We start from the raw sequence: 18,818 nt of genomic DNA on the forward strand, positions 1-18,818 counted from the left end.
CATATCATGGATGTGTGTTCTACCTTCTATTGTACTGGCTGGTTTTTCCTCCTCTCCACATGTTGGAATTTAAAATTATTTTGTTTTATTGGATCTATAGATTCCACATCAGGAAGCAGCTACCAGAACATTGAAAACGAGCAACTAATTAACCTTGTGCAAGAGCGAGTACCGTTGTGGGACACCCATGATCGTCAGCACTCCAACGTTGGTGTCATTCGACAACTCTGGGAAGAAGTGGCCAAATCGCTGCTGCATAATTGAGAGTGCCACGAACCAGAAATTTATTTTGGTAAGTATTGCAATGTGGTGTGACGCGTCAGTGAAACTAAATGTAGGTGCATTGTTTTACAATTTTTTTCCCCATTCACAGTGAAGAGAATAAGTGTGCGTTGGCGCTCGATGAAGGACCGCTTCAACAAGGACATGAGACAGGAGAATGAGGTTAAAAGTGGTGCTGCTCCAAGGATACTCAGAAAATACAAATACCACCTGAACCTTGCTTTTCTGAGGCCTGCACTTGCTATGCGAATGTGAGTATATTTTGTGTAGTCTTACTATAATTTAACCTTTTTTTGTGTTTTACTAATGTTTTTCTTTTATTTCACCACAGAACCTGGTGCAGCACCACACAACCTGGATCGTCCTCTGTTGGAGTGGACCCTCATCGACTAGCCAACGAACAGACAGTCCCAATCATCCACCAGCGAAGGAGCAACCTGGCAGGCTTCACAGGCTGGGGAACAGGCAGCCGGACCATCAGCATTTCCCCTCTCCCAGCCCTCTGTCGCTGCTTTGGTTGGGTCTTCTCGTCAGCGGCAGAGGGCCTAGGAGAGGTCGCTCATACCAGAGTTTATGCACTTAAGCTCGGTCTTTCAGGATGGGTTTAAGATGCTTGGTGATAGACTAAAAAGTGGGTTCACCCATGTGAGCACACTTCTACAGGATGTCAGTAAACGCCTTGACCGCCTGGAAGCCAACCTTTTTCTTCAATAGAGCGGGAAGTGTTGGAAAACCTTGCACCTCAATTCCAGATCAACGTCATGCAGGCCTGCGAGGCTGCTTAGAGCCACTCATTGCAGCAGCAGTCTCAAAGCTACAAGCCACAGGCTGGAGGATATTACCAGCAGCCGAACATCTACTGTCAAACTCTCACAGCACTAAACTATCCGCCACCGCCTTCAGTTCACAGATCCACCACACTGCCGACTTCATCATCCCTGCAGCCGGTGGCATTTACCACACACCCAAGTTCAGCACCCCTGCAGCTAGCAGGATCCACCACGCTGCTCAGTCCAGCACCATGCCAGAAGACTGCTACAGAGGCCACCACTCCCACTTGGCCAAGAAAGCAAAGAAAAAATGGGACCCACCACCTCCACCCTCACCTACCAATATGTCTGTGACGCTGTAAGAATCTGGCTGCACTCGGATGTCACCCGAGTGCAGTCCTATTAGAGCATGTAGATTCAAACAGTGAAAAACGGAGAGCGGACCCACTGGACTGTGATGACGAACCCCTCTCGGACGAGCTGACCAGGTGGACCGCCCCCTATACAGGGAGAGTTAGGGGCAGGCCCGTGAGGGACTATCGCCACGGAAGCTGGAGGGTCGACTGAGATCAGATGGAAACACAGCAGGCACAAAGGGAAAGAGGGAACAGAAAGGAACTACTGAGACAAGGGAGAAGATGGGAACGCTACGGAGGCACGGAGGCTGGCAGGACAATATGGAGACACCGAGGCTGACGGGAGCAAGGAAAAGATATAGGAGCCGGGCAGGTACCGCAGAGGAAGAGGAACTGAAGGAACAAGGCAGGAACACAGGAAACAGGCAGGCACTGCAGAGGGCGGAGGAGACCCAAAGTCAGAGAGCTAGGAACGCACAGAGACCACAGGTGGCCGGAAGCACTAGTAAACACAAATGAACATCAGGCACAGAGAAGCAGCAGGAAGCAGTTTACAAAGCAGCATGGGAGCTACTTCCGGGTTACAGTCCTCCAGGATGACGGAGAGGACAGGAAAGAGCGCCAACAGAGGAATCAGATGTGCGCACGCGCAGAGCTGAATGCGACGCGCGCGCGCACCCGGCGAGCTGCAGTGGGGAGAGGCGGCGGCAGCAACGGCATGACAGTACCCCCATCTTTACGCCCCTCCTTTTTAAGACTAGAAAGAAACCGGGACAAAATACGAGGAGCCCGAATGTTCTCTCGAGGCTCCCAGGACCTCTCCTCAGGACCAAAACCCTTCCAGTCAACCAAAAACAAAGTTCTCCCTCTAAGTTTTTTCATGGCTAAAATGTCCCTAACTTCAAAGACATCATCCCCGGAAACAGGCGAAGGAGAACAAAGGTTAGAAGAATGAAACTGATTAAAAACTACAGGTTTAAGGAGAGACACATGAAAAGAATTAGAAATACGCAGAGAGGCAGGCAACTTAAGTTTGTAAGAAACGTCATTAATACAAGACAAAACTTCCAGTGGACCGATATAGCGAGGACTCAGCTTATGTGAAGGGATTTTGAGACGGATAAATTTAGAAGAAACCCAAACCTTGTCCCCAGGATGGAATATAGGAGAATCAAGACGTCTTTTGTCCGCATATCTCTTCATCCTAACTTGAGCCAACTCAAGGGCGGACTTGGTCTCCTGCCAGACCCTGGAGAACTCTCTAGACAGTAGATCAGCCACTGGTACAGTAGAGACAGGAGGAACCGGAAGAGGAAGACCAGGATGTTGACCGTAGACGATAAATAATGGAGATTTGTTAGTGGCTTCGCTGGGATGGTTATTGTAAGAAAACTCAGCCCATGGCAGTAAGTCAGACCAATCATTCTGATGAGAATTGGAAAAATGACGGAGATAAGTTACCAAGGTCTGATTAGTACGTTCCAACTGGCCATTGGACTGTGGATGGTAGGCCGAAGAAAAATCAAGCGAAATGTTCATAGATTTGCAGAGGGATCTCCAGAAGCGGGCGGTGAATTGAACACCTCGGTCAGAAACAATATGTAAAGGAAGACCATAAAGACGAAAAATATGGTGAACAAAAATCTTTGCCAATTCGGGGGCAGAAGGTAAACCTGGGAGAGCGATGAAATGAGCCATCTTAGAGAAACGGTCCATGACCACGAAGATGACGGTGGAACCAGAAGAGTGAGGCAGATCAGTGATGAAATCCATAGATAAATGTTGCCACGGAGTGGAAGGTACTGGCAAAGGATGTAGAAGCCCAGAAGGTAGTTGCCTGGGAATCATATTCTTGGCACAGGAAGGACAAGAGGCGACAAAACTTTGGACATCCTTAGACAACGTTGGCCACCAGTAAAAACGAGAGGTCAAACGAAAGGTTTTTTTGAAACCAACATGTCCTGCCAGTTTGGAGGCGTGACCCCAAAGTAAGACACGTCTCCTGTTCCCTTCAGTGACAAAGGTCTTACCCGGAGGCAACGAAGTGAGAGAGACTGGAGCAACTGTGATCACTCTGGCAGGATCAATGATGTGTGCAGGCTTGTCCTCCAAATCCACCACCTGGAATGACCTAGACAGAGCGTCGGCTTTGGAGTTTTTATTTCCTGGCAAGAAACGAAGTTCAAAGTCAAACCTGGCGAAAAACAAGGCCCACCTGGCCTGCCGAGGATTAAGTCTTTGCGCAGAACGAATATACGCCAGATTCTTGTGATCGCTGTAGATTATAAAACGATGTAAAGCCCCTTCTAAGAGGTACCACCACTCCTCTAATGCCAACTTGATTGCCAAAAGTTCTTTATCACCGATGGAATAATTTTTTTCTGAGGAGGAGAAGATCTTAGAGAAAAAACCACAGGGCACAAGACGACCAGAAGAGGATTTCTGCGATTCAGCTCCAGCTCCAATTGCAGAAGCATCTACTTCAAGGATGAAGGGTTTATTGGCCACTGGACGATAAAGAATAGGAGCTGAGGCAAAGGCTTGCTTGATGGACCGGAAAGCCTCTTCGGCCTCAGACGACCACAGATGAGGATTGGCACCCTTCCGAATCATGGAGGAGATTGGAGCTGAAAGAGAGGAAAAGTGAGGTATAACCCGCCATAGTAGTTAGCAAATCCAAGAAATCGCTGAATTGCTTTCACTCCAAGAGGACGCGGCCAGTTGAGCACGGCAGAAACTTTTCCCGGATCCATACACAAACCAGCGTCGGAAATGATGAAACCCAAGAAGGGTATAGATGACTGTTCGAAGACACATTTTTCCAGTTTTGCGTACAGCCAATTCTCTCTCAAACGCTAAAGTACTTGCCGTACATCTCTTCTGTGAGTAGACAGATCTGGAGAGAACACAAGGATATCGTCCAAGTACACCACAACACAGGTGTAAAGTAGATCCCGAAAAACATCATTTACGAACTCCTGGAAGACTGCGGGTGCATTGCATAAACCGAATGGCATAACCAAATATTCATAATGACCATCTCTGGTATTAAACACAGTCTTCCACTCGTCACCAGAACGGATACGGATCAAATTATAAGCTCCTCTGAGATCCAATTTGGTAAAGATTCGTGCTCCACGTAGACGATCAAAGAGTTCTGGTATGAGAGGAAGTGGGTACTTGTTTTTGATCGTGATGGTGTTGAGACCCCGGTAGTCTATACGTGGGCGAAGAGAACCGTCCTTCTTTTTAACGAAGAAGAACCCAGCTCCTGCAGGTGAGGAAGACTTTCGAATGAAGCCTCTGGCCAGATTCTCTTGAATATATTCGGACATGGCTTGAGTCTCGGTAGGAGACAATGGGTAAATACAACCCCTAGGTGGAGTAGAACCAGGAACAAGGTCTATCGGGCAGTCATAAGAGCGGTGCGGCGGCAAAATCTCCACTTCCTTCTTGTTAAAGACGTCCGAGAAAGCGCAATAGGCTGGAGGAATTCCCACGGATTCCGAAGCAGACCGAGAGGAGGACGCAGGCTTGACGGGAAGGAGGCACCTGTTCAGACAAGACTGTCCCCACCGTAGAACATCTCCAGTACGCCAGTCCAGCATGGGTTCGTGATCTCTCAACCAAGGAAGACCCAAAAGGAAAGAATGAGACAAAGAAGGTAAAACATAAAAGGCCAGTTTCTCACGATGAAGAGCTCCAATCTGAAGTTCGACTTCCTCCGTAACCAAGTTGACGGTCTCCCGCAAAGGCTGACCATCGACGGAAGCTATTTGTCTAGGAGTCTCCAAGGGTCTAACAGGTATCCCAAGCCTGTTAACAACCTCGAGCTGAACAAAGTTCCCAGCCGCTCCTGAATCAACATAAGCCTCTAGAGAAAAGTGATGGGAACCTAAATGTAGAATAACAGACAAAACCAGAGGCGGAGAGGAATCATAACCACCTAGGAAGGCCTCTCTTACCTGTCCTAGGCGGATGCGTTTCCCGGCTTCTGAGGACAAGCGCGTAAGAGATGAAAGGCACTGCCGCAGTAAAAACAAAGACCTTGTGCGAGTCTCTCCTTGCGGTGTTGCTCAGAAGACTTAAGGCGATCGACCTGCATGGGTTCAGGAGAAGATGAAGAAGCCACCGGGGCTGCTTGAGAAAAAGAAGTCCCTCGAGCAACAGTGGTCTGGCGAAGAGGTCTCATCTCTCTGGCAAGCTCACGAGTGCGCTCCTGAAAGCGCAGATCAATGCGTATGGCCAAGGAGATAAGATCATCCAAAGAGGTGGGAGTGTCCTGTCCCGACAACTCATCCTTAATCCGTGAAGACAAACCACGCCAAAACGCTCCAACCAAAGCCTCATTATTCCACCCAAGGTCTGAGGACAGAGTCCGGAAACGGATGGCGTACTGGGCTACTGAGAGACTACCCTGGTAAAGGTTAAAGAGGGACTCAGTGGTAGAGACCAGACGACCAGGTTCATCAAAAACCTTACGGAAGGTATCCAGGAATGGATTGAGTTGGGAGACCAAAGGATCATCACGCTCCCAGAGGGGATTAACCCACGCCAAAGCCTCACCCTCCAAATGGGATACTATAAAAGCAACCTTAGCTCAGTCGGTAGGATAAAGTAGCGGAGATAATTCAAAATGCAACTGGCATTGATTAAGAAAGCCGCGGCACGCTTTAGAATCCCCACCATACCGAGGAGGTCTAGCAAGTCGGGGCGAGGGTTGTGGCGCAGAGACAGGAGTGGAAACAGAGGCCACATTCTGGAGGGAGAGAAGCCGATCATTAATGGAGGCCATAAAATTCAAAATATGGGACTGAGTGTCCCATTGTTGACCTAGCTCCTGCTGAAGGGCAACCAACTGTGGAGCAATACCAGGATCAGAAGGCTGTAAAGCCGCTAGGCGAGACTCCATATTCTTTAAAAATGACATGATCCTAGTCTGGTTTTCACGCAAAAAGAGTAACTCCTTTTGAGTGGCGGAGACTCCAGCGGGGTCCATGGCCTGATGTTACTGTGACGCTGTAAGAATCTGGCTGCACTCGGATGGCACCCGAGTGCAGTCCTATTAGAGCATGTAGATTCAAACAGTGAAAAACGGAGAGTGGACCCACTGGACCGTGATGACGAACCCCTCTCGGACGAGCTGACAAGGTGGACCGCCCCCTATACAGGGAGAGTTAGGGGCAGGCCCGTGAGGGACTATCGCCACGGAAGCTGGAGGGTCGACTGAGATCAGATGGAAACACAGCAGGCACAAAGGGAAAGAGGGAACAGAAAGGAACTACTGAGACAAGGGAGAAGATGGGAACGCTACGGAGGCACGGAGGCTGGCAGGACAATATGGAGACACCGAGGCTGACGGGAGCAAGGAAAAGATATAGGAGCCGGGCAGGTACCGCAGAGGAAGAGGAACTGAAGGAACAAGGCAGGAACACAGGAAACAGGCAGGCACTGCAGAGGGCGGAGGAGACCCAAAGTCAGAGAGCTAGGAACGCACAGAGACCACAGGTGGCCAGAAGCACTTGTAAACACAAATGAACATCAGGCACAGAGAAGCAGCAGGAAGCAGTTTACATAGCAGCATGGGAGCTACTTCCGGGTTACAGTCCTCCAGGATGACGGAGAGGACAGGAAAGAGCGCCAACAGAGGAATCAGATGTGCGCACGCGCAGAGCTGAATGCGACGCGCGCGCGCACCCGGCGAGCTGCAGTGGGGAGAGGCGGCGGCAGCAACGGCATGACAATGTCTCTGTTGCCAATAATGATTATTATAATTAAAGATTATTGAATGTGTCACTACCTTCCCGTGTGTCTGTCCCTTCCAGTTTGTCTATCCATTCCAATGATTCCACTGTGTTGTCTACTCCCAATGTGTCCAGTCTCATCCATGCTCCAATCCTTCAACTTGTTGCCCCTTCCCCTGTAACCCCTTCATCAACTACCACCCAATCCTCACACCTCCAAGGTCCATCACATCTCATCCTCAGATAGACCACGATCCTAAACCCTGCTAATTTTTTGTTAAATGTTGATTTTGCTTGCACAATATCTTGGTTTTCTTTGTATCTTTAAGCGACACACACGTGTATTGTATTGTTGAGGGAACTTGCAATGGGTGTTTTACTACAGGTATTTTACTATTTAATTCAGCCAACATTACAGATACATTTTTACATTACAGGTACATACTTATCAGCTTTAACCATTCCGTCTTGCTGTGCCACACATCCATGATCAGAAATAAAGTAGGCAGCACATTTATCTATCATCTGGGCAACTTCCACTGTAGTCCTCAGAGTGTGATCTTGGTATTCATGCAATGTAACAGGTTCCTCAGGTCCTAAGTTGGGTCGCTCTTTTGCCAGGATATAATTGTGCATAACACCACATGCTTTCACAACCTCATCAATTGTCTCAATTTTTAGATTGGTGTTCCCAAAATGCACCATGTAGATACCAGCAAGCCAAAGGCACACTCAACAGTTCTTCGTGCCCTTGTCAGTCAGTAGTTGAAAATCCTTTTGGTGTGGTTCAAGTCCCTACTTGAGTAAGGTTTTAGGAGGTTGGCACACATTTCAAAGGCCTCATCCCCAACCACAACAAATGGCATTGGCGGGCTTTCAGTGTTGGCCCATGTCAGAGTTTTTTGAATGTCAGAGAGTCATTTCCTCGTCCAAATGAGCCAACGTCCACTGTGAGAAATCGACGTTCAGCATCTGCAATCGCCATAAAAACAAATGAAAAGTATTTTTTGTAATTAAAATACTCAGTTCCTCTTCCAGCAGGTTTCATAATCCGAATGTGTTTGCCATCCACAGCCCCCAAACAGTTAGGAAAATTACAAATGTCCTGGAATTTTTCCGCATTTTCAAGCCAGAGTTCAACTGGGGGAGGTATTCTTGATGCAGAATGTCACATGAAGCCCTGCAGGTGTCTCCAACAATCCCAGAAAGGGTGGACACTCCAATCGGAACTGGAATTGGAGAGATAAGGTCTCTCCAGTTGCCAGGAATCTGTCGAATAGAAATAAAAAAATTTATACATGGGCTTTCTAACAATAATACTAAGCAGGAAATGCTCTACAGAGTTGTGTGTCATGCCTGGTAATGGATCCTCGGACACTTTGCAGCAAGTCATCGAAACTCCGTTCAGACAACTTCGTGTAGTAAAAAAACTTCTGAGGGTTTTCACGCACCTTGGTGTATAACAAGTGGTAGGCTCCACGGCTCTCTCGAAGTTCAAGGATGGGGTGTTGCCAGTAGCGACGACGTCTTCTCAGTCTTTGTCTTTTTGACAAGCAAAGGCAACAGCATATTACAATTGTAAATCCAGATTAGCATAGAAGCTCTCCATGTCAAGATCCATTTTGCAGTGGGATACAGCAGCAAAAGATAATTTCCTCATTGCAGTGTATATATTGATATTCCATGAGAGTAGTGTATCTTACATATTACTCATCAAACTCAATTTGACAGGTGGGCCCGCCCCTATCAAAGTGTATCAAAGTGTGTAACCCCTCCCCTCCTTGTCTGCCAGCTGTCCCTCCTTATCTGGATTTCCCCTTTTGATACAGTTTGATATTGTTATCACAGTATTTTGATACAGTGATTATTATCCCAGTATTTGATTTATAACCTATTACATTTTATATGTAGTTGTTGTGAGATTGCATTCTGTAATATGTAATTTAGAACCAGTGTTTTATTACCAATGAGCACATATAGTGCAAAATTGTGTTTTATAACACACCATGCTGTTTATTTTATATCCTATTAGATTTTCATATGAGCTTGCTTCTGTAAGCTGTATTTTTCTGCCGGCAGTCCATAATGCGCAGCATGTGGTTATGTTATCTCATCTAAACAGAGTAGCTGTCTATGCCTACCGAAGCAGTTGTCTACTCCCACTATGCCCCATGTTACAACACCCGCAAGTATGAAGCGGTGTGTTTTATACGTTTATAAAAAGCAAAGACACGATATTGTAAAAGTTTAAAAGATTTTATTGTTGCAAAATAAACACCGCTCAAAGACATTTCAATAATATAAAAATTCTTACAGAATATAAAAGTAAAAACATTAAATAGTACAATGCACACACCAACACACTTCTTACAAACTAAGTAATATAGTGTTACAAGCCAAGTACAGCATTTATCCAGTACATTCTTTACATCGTGAGCCACATGGTTTGTAGTATCGGTAGAGACCTTTTTTTAGGTAGCAGAGTTCCGCGTGTGGTACCTAATGACGGGTAATGTAAAGATTGAATTGTACATGGTGTTGGGGCTAGCTTCTGCAGTGTAGATACAGCGTGTGTCTCACTGCTGGAAATTTTTAATTCATCTAAAAGCTTCCTAGTAGCGGGGTTACCCACAACTATAGACGGTATATTTAGCTCGCCATAGCCTGCATAAATGAATCCCAACCCGGAGGTAAATTTCTGCTGTTCAGAGCATGACTCTGTGTTGTACTACGTACCAAATCCAGTAAGTTTAGACCCTGGTATTACGGATCCTTTGAAAATAAATTCAGCTTTATTATTCCAGGCTGTAACATTTTTATTCTGTAGTAACCTGTTTAGTAAAAATTCAGCATTCTTTTTATATCTTTGGTTTATATGGCCGACAATTTCAGCGACCTCTTGATTTTTATCAGAGTCAGTATTTGACAATTGTTGCTGATCAGGATCAGGAGTGCTAACGAGATTTATAGCCGTTACTTCTTTTGAGCTGTGCCTCGTATGTACCAAGTAGCGCTGTAGCACGGAGCTATACATTTTAATTTTCACATCATCGGGAATGTCACGACTTTGTAAAATGGCTCTAATTTCACCATCAAGGCAAAGAATAACACTGTCGCGGATGTTATCTGTAGCACTGGGTCTTAGTTTGTCTAGCTCCGGCGAGAAGGCTTGTTATTATTGGAATTGCAAAAGCTAAAAGAGGGCCGATAAACCTGCCGGCCTGCCTTAGTAGGCGCTTCTTTTTCTTTATGGGCTGAGACCTGTCGCTCAGGGTTCTTATAGCTTTACGCCACTTCTTTAATATGCCCTTTTGACGCTCTTTCAGCGGAATCCTGCCTTTTAAGATGTTTAAAGCAATCTCGCCTATGGCTGTAATTAAATCATTGCTTGCATTGCGCAAAATAGACTTTCTGACAGCAGGGGTTGCTTTCACCAGAGTTTTTAAGAGCGCCCAGTTACGCCAGAGTCTCTCAGACATCTTTACATCACAACGCACACAGCGTAGAATGTCTGATACCGGATAAAATTCACTTTTTAGTGATTTTCTTTTGAACATAGACAGCGGGCAATGCTGGTGGAAACAATCCGGTCCTTAAGCACAGATCCTCAGGGGTATTAGCTCTCTAATCTACAAGCAAATCTACAAGCAAATACCCATAAGGCTCCCGCGTGGCATCCTCAAAAGCTTCTAGGAAAAAACGTGTTTTTCCGGGATACATCTGACGAGCTAGAGTTAAAATTTGTAATTTATCTCGGGGGTTATTGAAAAGCACAATGTATTTTGTGTTTAAATTTATCGTGCGACTTTTCTTACCCTGACAAAATATGTTTTGTACCAGGTAGAAAATGCTGAGATTTCCGTGGTGCACATACTTGGTAAAGGCTTTTTCTATCTCACAATTTTCATGAGATCATCAACAATAGCCAAATTCACCTTCTCCGGCGGGAATAATTCGTCATCTACAAATGTATTCGGCAGACCCTCCACAAATCTGGTGTGGGGAAAAGAGAGAGAGATTTCATCATATAATTTTTGCCAACACGAATAAAACCAAACAATATTATCAGGTTTCTGAAAAAAATTAGTTTCAATATTATATAGCAGTTGTTTTACAAAATAGCTCTTTCCAGAATTAGACGGTCCTGCTAGAATGCATGAGAATGGGTGTTGCAGGCGTGTATCCATCACCACAATACTCGGCTAATACCCAAAAGGCACCTGCTGTACGACAATACGCTTCTGTGTATCTGTGTCAGAATTGCGCTGGTAGTCCAGAACTAGATCTTTTAGACGGTGTTGAGTTTGTATCCGTAAGTTTTGGGGCCCGCGGATACAAATTCTGTGATGTGTGTACAATCGGGTATTTCACTGGTCAGCACCCCACAGGTAATCGCCTAAAGGCGGCTGCCACTCACCATCTCTCTGTACAAAAATAACTGAATCTGTGTCGTGATAAAGGCACCTCTCCTGCAGCCGGGCCATCAGCGAATAGAGCTCTAGCCAGGCATACGCTGTTGTAAAACACGCTATAAAAATGTTTGTGTTTTTATTGTGTTAAAATCATACAGCCGCTGCCTCTTTTGTTTAATGATCTGACTGGTCGCTATAGATTTCAAGCGCCTTTTTTACACCACCGCTATTTTTAATGATGGTGACGACTAGCTTTAACTAATTGGATGCTAGACATTCAACATTACTTTGAAGTGTGTGGGCAATGGCATTTAAAAAAGATTCAGAATTAAAATCTTCCCTGGTTTGTTTTGTAGTGAAAATAGGGTCTAAAGTATCGCCACCTTCAAGCCTTCAATGTCCCTGATGATTCTATCCAGTAATGACTGAACACCGTCATGAACAATATTTACGGCCTCTACAAATGATTGTACATGATCCAAATTTACAAATCTAAAATGATCTGTATGTATATGTCCGTTGAAATTGCGGAGAGCCCTTTGATGATGATAAAAATGCTGTAAAATGTCTGAACGATCTATGGACATTTCATTATTATAAACACCATTACCCTCAGAGGCTGCATCACGCGCATTTTCAGTATGTGTTTCAAGATGCCCACTGCTCTGAGCATCTGGAACACCACAGCTGTTGACACTTCCTGGGTTGTCTTGGGTGTGTAAAACTGTAGTTGAATCATGTAACAGCCTCTGGGGATATTGTGTAGTTATAGCGCTGTAAACGGTCTTTCACCCCCTTCTAGCGGCTCGTGATCTTCTGGATTTTTTCAAACCATAGCCAACCAAGCTTAGGTGGATTTAGATTTATTTAAATTCACAGGGGGTGTACGTACACATGCGTGATTTAGTTTAAAATCATACAGCTCGGCGATAATGTCAGGCGTTGGACAGGCATTTATCAGTCTTTCATACGTATCACAGAAAGATTTTAGTTTGATCTGTGCGAGTTTGGTTTGGACGTACTGAGCAGACATGGCAGTAAACATTTTGACATGGTCATCATCCCACACAGGACTCCCTGTGTAAGATGAATGTTCAGCAACTTTCTGTTTTTTACTTACACGGCGTCGTGATACTGATCGTTTCTTTAGAGGTAATACACTGCCAAAATCGCTAGAAGATCCTGCAAGAGCAGTATCTGCAAATTGTACAGTTTGACACACACGTATATTGCACCGGTTATTACTCTTCTTACCTGCAACGAGCTGCGCAATTTCTCTGTTTTCAGGAGTAACTTGTGGAATGCTGCTTGTGCTATTTGCTTCCTGAGTTATACAGGGACTAACGTTCTGCGATGCAAATCTCTCTCTTGAAACATTCTTATATTTCTGATGTGGAATCTTGGGGCTTGGATTCCCGGAGTGTTTGGGGGCCGTGTAGCTTTCCTCACAATCCACAACACAGATGGGCGAAAGAGGAGTTGTTCTCACAGCCGTATTAGCTCTTTGTGGTTGATTCTGTGCAGATCCGTAATTACGCCGATGCAAAACTCGTGGTTGAAGATCCGGCGTATCTAAAAGAAAAGATACAAGTGTCTGTTATCCGCGAAACCGGTGTAAAATTGGAAAAGCTACACGTCGACACTTATCTATGATCCTGCGTAATATTTGAAAAGTTAACGGTGACAGTTATCCATGAAATCATTGTAACAATATTTGCATAAATCCAGTATAGAGCAGACCAGATATATACTTACAAGTATGAAGCGGGAATTGCACCTCCGCAGCTCCTGGTTTAATGGAGAGCGCATTGTTCAAACTCGTCGAGACGGGGATATTCTCTTTTTCAAATTGAATTTTTCTGGCAACTAGTTTAGCAGATGTGTTATGATAGGCAATTCAGTAACACAATGTACATAGCGATCAGAGCACATACAGTGATCTGACAATAACCCAAAATAATAGAACGAGCTCTGAGACGTGGGAACTCTGTAGACCGCAATTCCTGATCCTCTCCAAACACAACTAGAGGCAGCTGTGGATTGCGCCTAACGCTCCCTATGCAACTCGGCACAGCCTGAGAAACTAACTAGCCTGAAGATAGAAAAATAAGCCTACCTTGCCTCAGAGAAATACCCCAAAGGAAAAGGCAGCCCCCCACATATAATGACTGTGAGTAAGATGAAAAGACAAACGTAAGGATGAAATAGATTCAGCAAAGTGAGGCCCGATATTCTAGACAGAACGAGGATAGGAAAGATAACTTTGCGGTCTACACAAAACCCTAAAGAAAACCACGCAAAGGGGGCAAAAAGACCCTCCGTACCGAACTAACGGCACGGAGGTACACCCTTTGCGTCCCAGAGCTTCCAGCAAAACAAATAGACAAGCTGGACAGAAAAAATAGCAACAAATAGCAAAGAAGCACTTAGCTATGCAGAGCAGCAGGCCACAGGAATGATCCAGAGAAACTCAAGTCCAACACTGGAACATTGACAGGAAGCATGGATCAAAGCATTAGGTGGAGTTAAGTAGAGAAGCAGCTAACGAGCTCACCAGATCACCTGAGGGAGGAAACTCAGAAGCTGCAGTACCACTTTCCTCCACAAACGGAAGCTCCCAGAGAGAATCAGCCGAAGTACCACTTGTGACCACCGGAGTGAACTCTGCCACAGAATTCACAACAGTACCCCCCTTGAGGAGGGGTCACCGAACCCTCACCAGAGCCCCCAGGCCGACCAGGATGAGCCACATGAAAGGCACGAACAAGATCGGGAGCATGGACATCAGAGGCAAAAACCCAGGAATTATCTTCCTGAGCATAACCCTTCCATTTAACCAGATACTGGAGTTTCCGTCTTGAAACACGAGAATCCAAAATCTTCTCCACAATATACTCCAATTCCCCCTCCACCAAAACCGGGGCAGGAGGCTCAACAGATGGAACCATAGGTGCCACGTATCTCCGCAACAATGACCTATGGAATACGTTATGTATGGAAAAAGAATCTGGGAGGGTCAGACGAAAAGACACAGGATTAAAAACCTCAGAAATCCTATACGGACCAATAAAACGAGGTTTAAACTTAGGAGAGGAAACCTTCATAGGAATATGACGAGAAGATAACCAAACCAGATCCCCAACACGAAGTCGGGGACCCACACGACGTCTGCGATTAGCGAAAAGTTGAGCCTTCTCCTGGGACAAGGTCAAATTGTCCACTACCTGAGTCCAAATCTGCTGCAACCTGTCCACCACAGTATCCACACCAGGACAGTCCGAAGACTCAACCTGTCCTGAAGAGAAACGAGGATGGAACCCAGAATTGCAGAAAAACGGCGAAACCAAGGTAGCCGAGCTAGCCCGATTATTAAGGGCGAACTCAGCCAAAGGCAAAAAGGACACCCAGTCATCCTGATCAGCAGAAACAAAGCATCTCCGATATGTTTCCAAGGTCTGATTGGTTCGTTCGGTCTGGCCATTAGTCTGAGGATGGAAAGCCGAGGAAAAAGACAAGTCAATGCCCATCCTACCACAAAAGGCTCGCCAAAACCTCGAAACAAACTGGGAACCTCTGTCAGAAACAATATTCTCTGGAATGCCATGCAAACGAACCACATGCTGGAAGAACAAAGGCACCAAATCAGAGGAGGAAGGCAACTTAGACAAGGGTACCAGATGGACCATCTTAGAAAAGCGATCACAGACCACCCAAATGACTGACATCTTTTGAGAAACGGGAAGGTCAGAAATAAAATCCATAGAGATATGTGTCCAAGGCCTCTTCGGGACCGGCAAGGGCAAAAGCAACCCACTGGCACGAGAACAGCAGGGCTTAGCCCGAGCACAAATCCCACAGGACTGCACAAAAGTACGCACATCCCGCGACAGAGACGGCCACCAAAACGATCTAGCCACTAACTCTCTGGTACCAAAGATTCCAGGATGACCAGCCAACACCGAACAATGAAGTTCAGAGATAACTCTATTCGTCCACCTATCAGGGACAAACAGTTTCTCCGCTGGGCAACGATCAGGTTTATTAGCCTGAAATTTTTGCAGCACCCGCCGCAAATCAGGGGAGATGGCAGACACAATTACTCCTTCCTTGAGGATACCCGCCGGCTCAGATAAACCTGGAGAGTCGGGCACAAAACTCCTAGACAGAGCATCCGCCTTCACATTTTTAGAGACCGGAAGGTACGAAATCACAAAGTCAAAACGGGCAAAAAACAACGACCAACGAGCTTGTCTAGGATTCAAGCGCTTGGCAGACTCGAGATAAGTCAAGTTCTTATGATCAGTCAATACCACCACGCGATGCTTAGCTCCTTCAAGCCAATGACGCCACTCCTCGAATGCCCACTTCATGGCCAGCAACTCTCAGTTGCCCACATCATAATTTCGCTCAGCAGGCGAAAACTTCCTGGAAAAGAAAGCGCATGGTTTCATCACTGAGCAACCAGAACCTCTCTGTGACAAAACAGCCCCTGCTCCAATCTCAGAAGCATCAACCTCGACCTGGAACGGAAGAGAAACATCTGGTTGACACAACACAGGGGCAGAAGAAAAACGACGCTTCAACTCTTGAAAAGCTTCCACAGCAGCAGAAGACCAATTGACCAAATCAGCACCCTTCTTGGTCAAATCGGTCAATGGTTTGGCAACACTAGAAAAATTGCAGATGAAGCGACGATAAAAATTAGCAAAGCCCAGGAACTTTTGCAGACTTTTCAGAGATGTCGGCTGAGTCCAATCATGGATGGCTTGGACCTTAACCGGATCCATCTCGATAGTAGAAGGGGAAAAGATGAACCCCAAAAATGAAACCTTCTGCACAGCAAAGAGACACTTTGATCCCTTCACAAACAAAGAATTAGCACGCAGGACCTGAAAAACCATTCTGACCTGCTTCACATGAGACTCCCAATCATCCGAGAAGATCAAAATGTCATCCAAGTACACAATCAGGAATTTATCCAGGTACTTACGGAAGATGTCATGCATAAAGGATTGAAACACTGATGGAGCATTGGCAAGTCCGAACGGCATCACTAGATACTCAAAATGACCCTCTAGTGAACCAACTAGCCCCCTTAATCCGAGCAAACAAATCAGATAACAATGGCAAGGGGTACTGAAATTTAACAGTGATCTTATTAAGAAGGCGGTAATCTATACACGGTCTCAGCGAACCATCCTTCTTGGCTACAAAAAAGAACCCTGCTCCTAATGGCGACGATGACGGGCGAATATGCCCCTTCTCCAGGGATTCCTTTACATAACTGCGCATAGCGGTGTGCTCAGGTACGGATAAATTAAACAGTCGACCTTTTGGGAATTTACTACCAGGAATCAAATTGATAGCACAATCACAATCCCTATGCGGATGTAGGGCATCGGACTTGGGCTCATCAAATACATCCCGGTAATCAGACAAGAACTCTGGAACCTCAGAAGGGGTGGATGACGAAATTGACAGAAATGTAACATCACCATGTACCCCCTGACAACCCCAGCTGGACACCAACATGGAATTCCAATCCAATACTGGATTATGGGCTTGTAGCCATGGCAACCCCAACACGACCACATCATGCAGATTATGCAACACCAGAAAGCGAATAACCTCCTGATGTGCAGGAGCCATGCACATGGTCAGCTGGGTCCAGTATTGAGGCTTATTCTTGGCCAAAGGTGTAGCATCAATTCCTCTCAATGGAATAGGACACTGCAAGGGCTCCAAGAAAAACCCACAACGTTTAGCATAATCCAAGTCCATCAAATTCAGGGCAGCGCCTGAATCCACAAACGCCATGACAGAATATGATGACAAGGAGCATATCAAGGTAACGGACAGAAGAAATTTTGACTGTACAGTACCAATGGCGGCAGACCTAGCGAACCGCTTAGTGCGCTTAGGACAATCAGAGATAGCATGAGTGGAATCACCACAGTAGAAACACAGCCCATTCAGACGTCTGTGTTCTTGCCGTTCAACTCTGGTCATAGTCCTATCGCACTGCATAGGCTCAGGTTTAATCTCAGGTAATACCGCCAAATGGTGCACAGATTTACGCTCACGCAAGCGTCGACCGATCTGAATGGCCAAAGACATAGACTCATTCAAACCAGCGGGCATAGGAAATCCCACCATGACATCCTTAATGGCTTCAGAGAGACCCTTTCTGAAAATGGCTGCAAGCGCAGATTCATTCCATTGAGTGAGCACGGACCATTTTCTAAATTTCTGGCAATATAGCTCTATCTCATCCTGAGCCTGACAAAGAGCCAGCAAATTTTTTTCTGCCTGATCTACTGAATTAGGCTCATCGTACAGCAATCCAAGCGCCAGGAAAAACGCATCGATATTACTTAATGCAGGATCTCCTGACGCAAGAGAAAATGCCCAGTCCTGAGGGTCGCCACGCAAAAAAGAAATGACGATCCTAACCTGTTGCGCTGGGTCACCAGAGGAGCGAGGTTTCAAAGCCAGAAACAGTTTACAATTATTCTTGAAACTCAGAAATTTAGTTCTATCTCCAAAAAACAAATCTGGAATAGGAATTCTCGGTTCTAAGAATTCTGAACCACAAAATTTTTAATATCTTGAACTCTTGCCGTGAGCTGATCTACACATGAAGACAGACCTTTAATGTCCATTGTAACACCTGTGTCCTGAACCACCCAAATGTCTAGGGGAAAAAAAAGACAAATCACAGTGCAAAGGGAAAAAAATGGTCTCAGAACTTCTTTTTTCCTCTATTGAGAATCATTAGTACTTTTGGCTTCCTGTACTGTTATGATAGGCAATTCAGTAACACAATGTACATAGCGATCAGAGCACATACAGTGATCTGACAATAACCCAAAATAATAGAACGAGCTCCGAGACGTGGGAACTCTGTAGACCGCAATTCCTGATCCTCTCCAAACATAACTAGAGGCAGCTGTGGATTGCGCCTAACGCTCCCTATGCAACTCGGCACAGCCTGAGAAACTAACTAGCCTGAAGATAGAAAAATAAGCCTACCTTGCCTCAGAGAAATACCCCAAAGGAAAAGGCAGCCCCCCACATATAATGACTGTGAGTAAGATGAAAAGACAAACGTAGGGATGAAATAGATTCAGCAAAATGAGGCCCGATATTCTAGACAGAACGAGGATAGGAAAGATAACTTTGCGGTCTACACAAAACCCTAAAGAAAACCACGCAAAGGGGGCAAAAAGACCCTCCGTACCGAACTAACGGCAC

The 18,818-nt window shown here is 45.7% G+C and overlaps 1 long non-coding RNA gene across 1 annotated transcript; it reads left to right on the forward strand.

The window, feature by feature from the left end:
- The first annotated feature begins 120 nt into the window (after positions 1-120).
- On the forward strand, positions 121-885 carry LOC138667675 (uncharacterized). The gene is made up of 3 exons (XR_011318879.1): positions 121-292; positions 374-533; positions 614-885. It is a non-coding gene; the product is annotated as an uncharacterized lncRNA (long non-coding RNA).
- Positions 886-18,818: the final 17,933 nt, after the last annotated feature.

Source organism: Ranitomeya imitator, chromosome 2 (assembly GCF_032444005.1).
Source record: "Ranitomeya imitator isolate aRanImi1 chromosome 2, aRanImi1.pri, whole genome shotgun sequence".
In the NCBI taxonomy this organism is placed as follows: Eukaryota; Metazoa; Chordata; class Amphibia; order Anura; family Dendrobatidae; genus Ranitomeya; species Ranitomeya imitator.